Genomic DNA, 10,728 nt, shown 5'->3' with positions numbered 1-10,728 from the left:
TAAAATAAAAAAGTATACATAATTATTCTGAATCCGCCGCATCAAAATTAAGGATATTTATTACCAACAAAATCAAATATCAAACTTATTATCTGCACCATCTGTATATGATCCTGTAGCTAGACAGTTTATCTCACTGGGCCTGAAGGTTGTGGCAAAACAACTCGTGTGATGGAATATTTGTTGAACAATAGTTCAAAAATAGTTTTATTAACACCTATACACAGACTCGCAAGAGAAATGAAAGAAAGAAATATTAAATCAAGCACTTGTGATAAATTCTTTCGATGGAAGGGAGATAATTGGATTCCTGAACGAATGGGAGAGAAATATATTCCAAGGATTATTGTTTGGGATGAAATATGCACCGTTTCATTAGAAACGTTAAAAGTATTTCTTGATTGGTTATTGACAAAACATACTGCTGTAATAATGTGTGGCGATCATGGTCAACCACCGCCGTTTGTTAGATTGTCTCCACATAAATGGCTGAGGAATTTTTTAGATTATTATGAAGAAATAGCTGATGATCATAGAGCAGCTGATCCAGAATTAAGAGAGTTTATTAAATTTATCAGACTATAACCGAATAAATTTCAGTGTGAAAAAAGCTTGAAATAATTTTAGAATCTCCTATTAATAATTCTTGGAATTTATGATTCGTGATACACTTCAACAACAATTATTTATTTTACATATATAATTTTTTATATCTACCCATACCATTGTATTATCGACCAGCAGATACGCGACGACAAAATATCGACGTTGATATACCAGGGTCGTCAGAAAAACAAAATCTTGTATTAAGCGATATTGTTTTAGTTCCTGTCAGTGTTGAGAACGTGTTAACTATAATGGAAAAAACTCAATGGACGCTAGGATACGCAATGACGATTCATTCATCATAAGGATTAACCATCTCTGATACAACTGTTTGGATCGTCGATGATGGTATCGAATGGTCAAATTTAGTTTACCTCGAGTCAAAATAATATCAGCTGCGGAGAATTTTCATAGACATCACAAAAACTGCTGATAATTGCGATGTTATTGATAATGTTATAATAAGAAAAAAACTTAGTTATAAACAGTGTGACAAAAAAAATAAATAAGCGCGACTTTGATCTCGATGCCGAATTTATCATGACATTAAAACAACAACAGAATAAGCATTATGCGAGCTGGAACACAGTAAAGTTGTGGTAATATTCAAAAAATAATCCAAGACAATTTTTACCGTAGATAGAATTAATAGTAATTTTGGTCATACACGTGAAAATGTAATGCTGACCTGTCTTGAATGAAATCGACGTCGAGGTGCTAGTTTACAAAAGTGAATGTGGTGGTAATTGTGTGTTTTCAGGAATTACTTGCAATTGTTCACGTACAAATCCACGTTGAGGAGCAGTTAAATCTAATTTGTAGATTGCAGGTCTACCCGTGGATCTTACGGCGCTGGAAATTGTATGTGTCATAATACTTCAAATAGGATCAGTCGTTCCTTTTTTCACCACCTTCAAGTTCACCGGGTTCATATAAATGCCTGACAGTCAGAAACTTCTTTTCAAAAGCACAATCTGCTCCACACGGATTTATAACAATAAATTTATATGATCCTCGAACACGATATCGAATAGGTCTTGATAAAATATTTGGTTGAGAGATTGATTTAATTACTCACATATTACAGCAAAAGAGGAGGTGCGACCTCAATGAAACGTAAAGCGGCTAAACAAAAGACACATACAAATTTAGAAAATCACGAACGACAAAGATAAAATAAAAATAAAATAAAAAAAGGAACCCAATTACAGAAACTTCTCGGTAAGTTGGAGGCTTCGGTTTGACGTTATTGACCTTATTTCTTTCGTTTTCGTAAGAAGCTTTATTTTTTCAAAACTTACGTTCTAGCAAAAGGTCTGTTTACCTCCTCTGCTGCTAAATATGAAATAAAGTGTATCAACATTAAACTAATGAAGATCAACTTAGTTGTATTTTGCATATGATAACATATATTACAAAATTGAATTTTCTTTCGATAATAAGTGGAAAGAACAAATAAACATTTCCAACACGACTGTGTCATACTTTATCAATAATTTAAATTGTTTGAAATTCGAACTTTGTCGCCCAATTTTCGGTCATTTAAGTCCGTATAAATATGTTGAAAACTAGTCTTTCCGCTAAGTTAATTGATTCATCAACATAATTGACAATATAAACACTTATTTTAAATCTGAATTTGCATGGCTATGTGGCACTTTGTGTGGCTTTGTTAGGCTTTGTCAGGCTATGTGTGGGTTTTCAGGCTTTGTCGGGCTTTGTGTGGCTTTGTTAGTCTTAGCAATATTTAGTAGGGCCGTGTAACAAAAATCCCTGGTTCTAAAATTAGATGCACTCACAAGAATAGTCTGGTTCCCTGACCTCTCTCCATTTCATGACCAAATGGAGAAACGGAGAGGGGTCAGGGAACCAGACTATCACAAGAACTGCGTAGCGCTATTTTATACTTAGCGGTAGAACTTTTCAGTTGGAAATAGCGATCTATTTCATTCAAAGAGGGGCTTAAATGCTTCATTTAATCACTGAGTAATAACTAAGGTAATATTTTATCGGCAATAATAAAACTAAGTATCAGAGTTTTGAGGTTACTCTATACTTAGGGCTTGAAAATATTCGTACTATAGGTTGGGTCGGGAATCCGGGCACTTTTTCACATCTGGGCATGTTCAGTGCATAGTTACGACCGCCGAGGTGAAAACGACCGCCATTGTTATAGGGACTTGAGAAACGTGTGGGTGACATTTGTACAACATTTTAAAATATGCCTAAGATTTAATAGGACAAATAAAGAATAATAATTATGGAAAAACATAAATTAATGAGAACTTTAAAAAATAATTAGGATCACAAGTAACAACGACTGAAAATTTCAGATTTTGATATAGTTTAATTAAAGAAAAATAGGTTTGAGTAAAAGGTGTTCAATTTACTTCAGCAAAATATTTTGTTAGAAAACAAACTCACCAGATGTATCTGTAAGATAGTTGTAAATATCAGGCGAAGTCACTTCGGGCCATTTTGTTGGGTAATTTACCCAAATATTTGCTGAAAATTTAAAATCATTAATTTCCACAACTTTTAAGTTTATGTAAATATCGTGCATTAGCATTGCTATCCAGCGTCTCTTTGTAAACGTAAGACATTGCAAGAATGGCCAACTGATCTTATGAACCTTGCATTTATATTCATTTTATAAATGAAAAGTGTACAATACACAAACTATACAACAAACAGCCTTCAAACTGCCTTGACACTAATTGGCGTATATTGTCGTTTACACATGTACGTGACACGTACCACAGGAGTCTGACGTTTTATCAATAAAGTACGGTAAATCTCTGACATGAAATCAGCTTATCTTATCGGTAATATATTCTCCTTTCCTATTTTTTTCCCTTCTTCTGTCAATCATTTTCATCATCATCATCATCATCATCATCATAAATAATACATCTCTCATATAAGTATCATATTTTCTTCTCCACTATTATTTTCTGTAATGAAAAAAATATCAGTACAAACAACAGATAATTTTACCAGGTGGCAACCTCTAGAAAATCATTCAAACACAATGGATTCTAACAGAGAGAGTTTGTGACTGTAATGGTCAAAATAAAGGTTAATTCGGTGGATTGGATTCATGACATGATCGTCCGAGAGTTATGCATACGTCACTGTCTTTTGAATGTATATGTGTAGTTTTTCAGTTTTCTTGCGTTTTTGAAGTGATAAAAGATGCATGAGAAAAGTCGAATCGAGCGGAGGGTTGTGTTGGTCACGCTTGCACTTCACTTGTGTTCATTTATATTGCCAACAAGATGATTTCATGTTGTTAGAGATTTCGCCATACTTTGTTGATAAAAAGTCAGACTCCTGTGCACGTACACACCACTATCACCCTTATCAACCTAAAATATATTACAGAAGGCTATGCATCACTTCTGAACAGAAAACAGAAATAATAAACAAAATACAGGTAAACTAAAATGATTTGCATATTGAACATAACTAACGCTACTGTTCTGTTAGGTGGCGCTATACAGTTTCGCATTTTGCATAGGGTTAGGAATTTAAAGAAAAAGAATGTCCCCGGCTTTCCTCACTGGTTATACTGGCTATTTAAAAAAGACCTTGTATATCTTAGGTATAATGCAAAGAACCTTTAATTCCCTTTATTTTGGTGTATGATTGATGGGTGTACTATGGGTTATAGAGTATACAGCTTGGCCTTACTTCAAATGTGCACCTTTCAAAAAAGTGCTAGCTCTACTTGGTCATTTTCACTTCCTGAACTTCAGAGGTCATTTGTATAAAAAAGAGCCGATAACTTTTTTTACATTTTATATATTTGGTAATTCATTCATTGCACTTTCAGAAGCTGGTATTGTCTAGTCTGGCAAAATTCATTTTCCCTATTTTAATAGCTGCTATGTATAGTGTACTTTAGACTAATTCAGACTGATTTTTTAACACAAGGGAGCAGTCATTTTAGTTAGCAGTGTGCTTAAATCATGTAAAATTTCCAAAAGTACAATATCCAAAAGAAATATCATCCACATTACATTAATGTAGCATAGAGGTATGCAAACATTCTCTCCACTGTGCATGTTTTAAATGCGAACTACTTCACCTTACATACGTCACTCTCTCAAAAGTACTTATTATCTGGTGAGCGCCACCATAACATAGCAATTGTTTTCACCTCCACAATATGGCGGAAAGTAGGTCGCTATGCTTGTGACGTCATGCCGACCCAACCTATAAGTGTTACTAAGTATAGAATTTTTTTTAGCATAGTTCAATATCGTCTTCAGAAAATATATTTTCTTAAGTTATTCATTTACTTGGCATGCTTTCTGTACATGGGCATATTAAAAGTTATTACAGACTTATTTCAAAGTGTGTTAATTATTACTTGTCATTAATGATGTGGTTAAGTATAGGTAAACCTGTCTTGTTTGGTATAATGAATGACAGTATGTCTGTATAATCCGATTCCTTGCTATAAAAAAGCTTCCTTTTCATACAATCAAGCTTTCGTGTCATTGAAAGAAAATGACGTCCTGTATTTATTTAATAACTTATTTTCAGTTGGTCAGTGAAAAGGTAATATTTCATTCAGGGCCTTGTTTTTGCATATTAAGCGGGCGCGATCAGGTACATGTCGAGCGGTGCCATGGAAAAATGATTTGGCTCTCCTTAAAGGTATGATATTGAGTCAAACTTTTGATAGGGATACACAGTCGAATGCCTGAGCTACACATCAGTACCAAATTTATTATGCTACGCAAAACGTGGCTTGAAATAACGGCGTTTGTTCTTAAATTGGTCGTGCGAGAAAGGAGAGAAGTGTCCTCCCTTGTAGTTATTATATAGTACATGTATGACAGGGCAGTTTTAAGCAATGATATGAGCCCGTGGTTATACATTAGTCCTACATTAGTCCTATTTTATACACTTACTGGTATTTCTTGTGGCTGTGCAGCTACAGTCGGCTGAAGGGTTCTTTTGGTGACATGTAGTCCTACATGTAAGACCTTGACGCTGATATTTATGTTTTGGGCGTCACGGTCTTACCGCCTAACTAACAGCGCTGTGTAGTGTGTTTTGAACTAACATTGTAACGAAAGTCAAATTTTCAGGAATATCTCAGAACTGGCATCTAAAATAATGGCACTTTTCTACAAAGTAAAGTCATAATGTTTTAGTCAGACTTTACTTACTCTGATGTCTTTTCTGTAATAAATTCAAATTCTCACAAATGAAATGGACCTGTTTTCAAGTTTCGTTGGCCTACATTTAGTTGACTGGAAAATAATGAAAGCCGGGAATGCCGAACTCGAGTTAAGTTGACATATTATTCTTTAACGAAACAAATAAAAATATATTATGCCTATTGGAACTGTAAAGTAATGTTTCATTTCCTTCAAGAAACATATCTGCCACATGAACCTACTTAAACATACTTCAGCATACCTCGACTACCGTCGCATTCAACAAATTCAAATGTATGTCAACGGAACATGAAAATGCATCCATTTGCTAGGGTCATATTTAGACACATTCCATTTGCTAGGGTCATATTTAGACACATTCCCCCAGTATAAAGACGTCACAGTGAGTATATTAGTTACACATAGATTAGTGGAAGAGTGTTGATACATGCTGCCAAATGTGTGAGATATTCCTGAAACTTCGACTACTTGCTCTGATGTCAGTGACATCGGAGCATGCTGTGCAAGGCCGTTATTAGGATAGTAAGACATAGCACTAAGACAAAACCAACATGTGCTGTGTCTTACATTGTAAAACTAGGTGACATGTAGAGTATATTTCCTGAGCAAATCATAGGTTTGGTGACTTGTAAATCCACCTGGAATAGCACAACCATCTGTCCTGTGGCCATTTTGAATTTTGCGCTTGATACGGCTGTTGCCAATTACTGGTATGTGTCTAAAGTGTATGTGGGTTTGTTCCGGAATGATTTGCATGCAGCAAAATTGCATATTTTAATGAACAGGTGACATCAGACCCACAAAATCGTCCATCAGTATCAACACAGATTTGTGGGGTAGATTTATCGGACTACGTTAGTCCTACAATGTGAGACACATCACCCGATATTTTTGTTCTGTGTATAATAATAATAATGATGATGATGTTTCATTTCATTGAACAGTTGATCTCGAAGATAAATATCCATTATTTCAGTTCTTATCCAACGTTTGTTTTCATCAAGGTAAGAAATGAAACATAACCAAAATAAAAACAAACATAGCTTTTAGGTTGTTGTTGTTGTTATGGGGTTTAACTCCATTTTTGCAGCATATGATAGGCTGTACATGGCGATCAGTATCAATGGTGGTGGAAGAACACAGGAAAACCCCTTAAAGAACCACCAACCCACGAGAAGCTACTGGCAAGCTTACTCTTTATGTTCAAAAAAATTAGCCCATAAGAAAGCAAAATAAGATTAAATAATAGACAAATCTGTGAAAACAAGTATACAATAATTAGATAACTGAGATTAGTACTTAGAATTTATTTTGTAATGCTTATTTATTTTTATGCTTAATGTAATTTCAAAGCACACAGCATATATATATATATACACACAATCTGATCAAAATGTATATGAAGCTTTCTTGAAAAAGAGTGCAACAATTTGAAATTTCACGTTTTTGTATTCAATTCAATTAGAAATGGCCTATTCCGAGTTGGAGCCCAGTAGGATCACTTTGCATGAGCAAGATTTAAAGTTTAATACAGTGTATTAGTTGAGAATTCTTGTTAAGTGTTCATTATGGAAATAATATATTTTTGATGGATGTATGTGGTTTAAAGTTATAATGATTTCATGGTCCTTATCTGTATGAAAATTGAGTTGTAGAGGATACTAGACCAACAAGTAGGTGTCTTTTTTTTTTTCTGTCAGAAAAAAAAAAAGCAGAGACCTGCTTTTTGGTCTATCCTGGATACTATGTATCTTAATCAGAAAGATTCAGATTTGCCATGAAAGATGTCATTTTTCATTAAAGGGTTAAATTAGATACAGTACTATTGTTCAGTTTCAAGGAGAAACTGCTTCATTAGTGTCTGATATATTACAAGGGCTGTTACTACACTCCTGACACATCAAGATATTTTAAATTTGTTAAAGGGCCACCATTGTTCTTATTTATTGTTGTTTTTTTATTTAGGTTTATTGTTTTGATTTGATTAAGCTCAGCTAGATGTGGTATGTAAGTTTTTCTTTCCTGCATACAGTTTTGAGACATTTTATATCACTCCACAGTTGTATACATTAATACTTTATTTAGCTGAAATGAAATGACTTGATACATTTAGAGAGAATTAATATAGTAAATGGTAATTTCTGCTTTGTTTACTTTTCAATAGCATGGCTCTGATTTCTGATGCAGAAAAAATATTGAAACTTGATGCTTAGGAATCCTGATAAAATTAAATTACTGACCTGCTTTTAGGAAATCTCAAATAATACTGCACATCAGCTTGTCTTTGATTTCTTTAGTTCATTATACACCTCTCCCTCGATAACTTGCGCACATCCGGGTCCAGAAACATTGACCGCACTATAACTGAGGCGCGAGTTATCGAGGGACCTATAAAAAAAGGCAAAACTAATAAAGGGATCAAAGCTAAGGCAAAAGGGTGGGTGGGTGGGTTGTCAGGTTATGGTGTTGAATACTCAATTTATAATCATGCTGAGGTTAACTGTGAATAAATATCTCTTCATAACGACGTACTTTGTTTATTTTTTCCTGATAGAGCAACATTAATTTCAGGATAAATTACAGTATGTTGAGGAGATCATCAAAAACATTATTTCGCCTAACAGGTGTACCACTTCACACATTGTGTACTACATCACTAATTTGTGTGTTGAATTGGATACATTCTTGTTTTATTGTTTGATCCAAATTAGATGGGTTTATTTTAATACAAAGGATCGATACTCTTTTCGAGAAACATTGTTGATCGAACGAACAATAGATCGATTTGATTGTGATAGAAGCAAAAATGAAAAAAAAATCGCAAGGGTTAATCATTACTAACATGAATTTAATGGGTCTACAGTTTTAAAACAACGTAATTTTGAACATGATAATACTTGCGGTTTGTGACACACTTGACAAATATAACTTCACATTTTAAAAAAAAATCAGTTAATTTTTTTGGTGTTACTCCTTGATTTATCTGCCGCCGAGCAAAATCCCGCTGATTTCTCAACTGTATGATCTTTACATAGTCAGCATTTTGGGTCTCTAGCCACCATATAAAAATGTGAAACCATTTTCGATTGGTCAAATAAAATGAATTTTGATAATGGTAGTGACCACAAGAACGTATGCTCAGATTTGCATGCCATTGAATTTTTTCTTTGTACCTCCCTTGCTTGATTTGATACAAAGACATATTCAAAGTGATAGAACAACACAGGTCTCTTTTAATAGACCTTTTTATGCAACAAACACTTCCACAAGTTGTTGATCAAAACAAAGCCGGCATGTAATTAGGTTCTTACAGAAGTACTCACGGGTTTCGATGTGACGGTTGATTGACTATGTTAAGATTATAATGTTTACACTTAAACGGAATTAAAGGATTAGAACATGACTTTCACACAGCAAGACATTTAATTGGTGTTTATTTCATTCTATGTTGTCACCTGTTAGCATTTACCAGAAGTTGTCATTTCACCAGACTGTTTATTTACAGTGTATTGACAACTATTTATCATTAAAAAACTTATATAATATATGACATCTTATTTAGAACATGCAAATTTCACGATATGGATTCTATCTTTACATGCATTAATCACCATTTTCAATAATAAAATGAGCGATGTATCAAAGTTTAATTTACCAATTCTTATCATAATTTTTTCAAGTTTCAAGTTCAGCTATTTTAAAGATATTTAAAATATATTTTCCTTAAAAAAATCAGGAGCCATGCCGGACACCACGTTATAAGTGGGAACACGTGTTATTCAGTCGCAAGAGGGAGTGGTGTACTGCCAAATAAACAGCATGACATGCTAAAATTCTTTATTGCTAGGTTTAGTTTACAACTTGTTTCTTTGGTAAACAATCTCCAAAGATGTTGCTATGTTTAACTAAAAAGTGACATTGTCGTTGAATTTTCTGTTGGACAACCAATAGATATATCCCTTACTAAGCATGTTTGATCGCTATCTTTTCCCAATTGATTATATACTATGTAGCCTCAAGGCAAAATACAAAATAGGACTGAAAGCGTAATTTCTGGACTTACAAAAGCCTGTAAGAAATGTAATTGAATGATTTGTGTTGCAGAGTGACAGCAGATTATAACTTTAGAATAAAATATGTGAAGGAAAAATTTATACTAGCAATAACAACCTACTTCTGTTATCATCCTTAAAGACTTTTTTGGGACCTGATCACATAAAATCTCACCAACCAACTTTAATGGAAATGTGTGCTGATTGGGTGTTACATATATTTTGGAGGTTGTATGTCAGCTTCTTGTTCATAATATTTTTTTTAAAAAATATTGTTCAATAAGATACCATTGTTAGTTGAAATTCTGTAATAGAGGAAGAAATAATGTTTCTTGAATAATTGAGAATAAACCATTTAATCATGGAAGTGTAATACTAATATTAAAGCAGCAGCAAATCTGGAACAACAAATGGCGCATTTTCATTTACATTTAAGAATTAGGTATATACATATTATTTTTTGTCACTTATTGTCAGTCTTTCTTTTTAATATTTTTTTATATTAAATTTAGCAAATAAATGACTGCCATGTCAATTTTTGAGATAAATTTCAGGATCTCATATATACATATATATATATATATATACACACACACACACACACACACACACACACACACACCAATAATTTGGTAGTTTGTCCCTTTTAGTTTTTCAACTGATTCTGAATAAGAGTTAAAGTGTTAAGTGTTTGTTACGTATCATAGCTTTCAATCCCATTCTTGTAACCTTACATCTTTCCAATGTTTTACAGCCAGTGTACCAACTGTATTGAACTTAATGTATTGTAATTATCCTTGTCATATTGTATGTGTTGTTGGATATCTTTCATTCCAATTTTTTATGTAGTAATATGCATAGCACATTTTTAGCTG

The 10,728-nt window shown here is 33.5% G+C and overlaps 1 protein-coding gene across 2 annotated transcripts in view; it reads left to right on the top strand.

Moving 5' to 3' along the window:
- Positions 1–2,492: 2,492 nt before the first annotated feature.
- LOC149793186 (uncharacterized) overlaps positions 2,493–10,728 on the top strand; it is a 105,645-nt gene continuing 97,409 nt past the window's right edge. For both annotated transcript variants that reach the window (XM_089967139.1, XM_089967140.1), the window contains exon 1: positions 2,493–2,604. The gene's annotated coding sequence lies outside the window, so the exon portion shown is untranslated. The remainder of the gene's footprint in view (positions 2,605–10,728) is intronic.

Source organism: Sinohyriopsis cumingii, chromosome 8 (assembly GCF_028554795.1).
Source record: "Sinohyriopsis cumingii isolate HCF-2022 chromosome 8, ASM2855479v2, whole genome shotgun sequence".
NCBI lineage: Eukaryota > Metazoa > Mollusca > Bivalvia > Unionida > Unionidae > Sinohyriopsis > Sinohyriopsis cumingii.
Note: the sequence above shows the minus strand (reverse complement) of the source record. Positions and strands in the feature narration are given on the sequence as shown.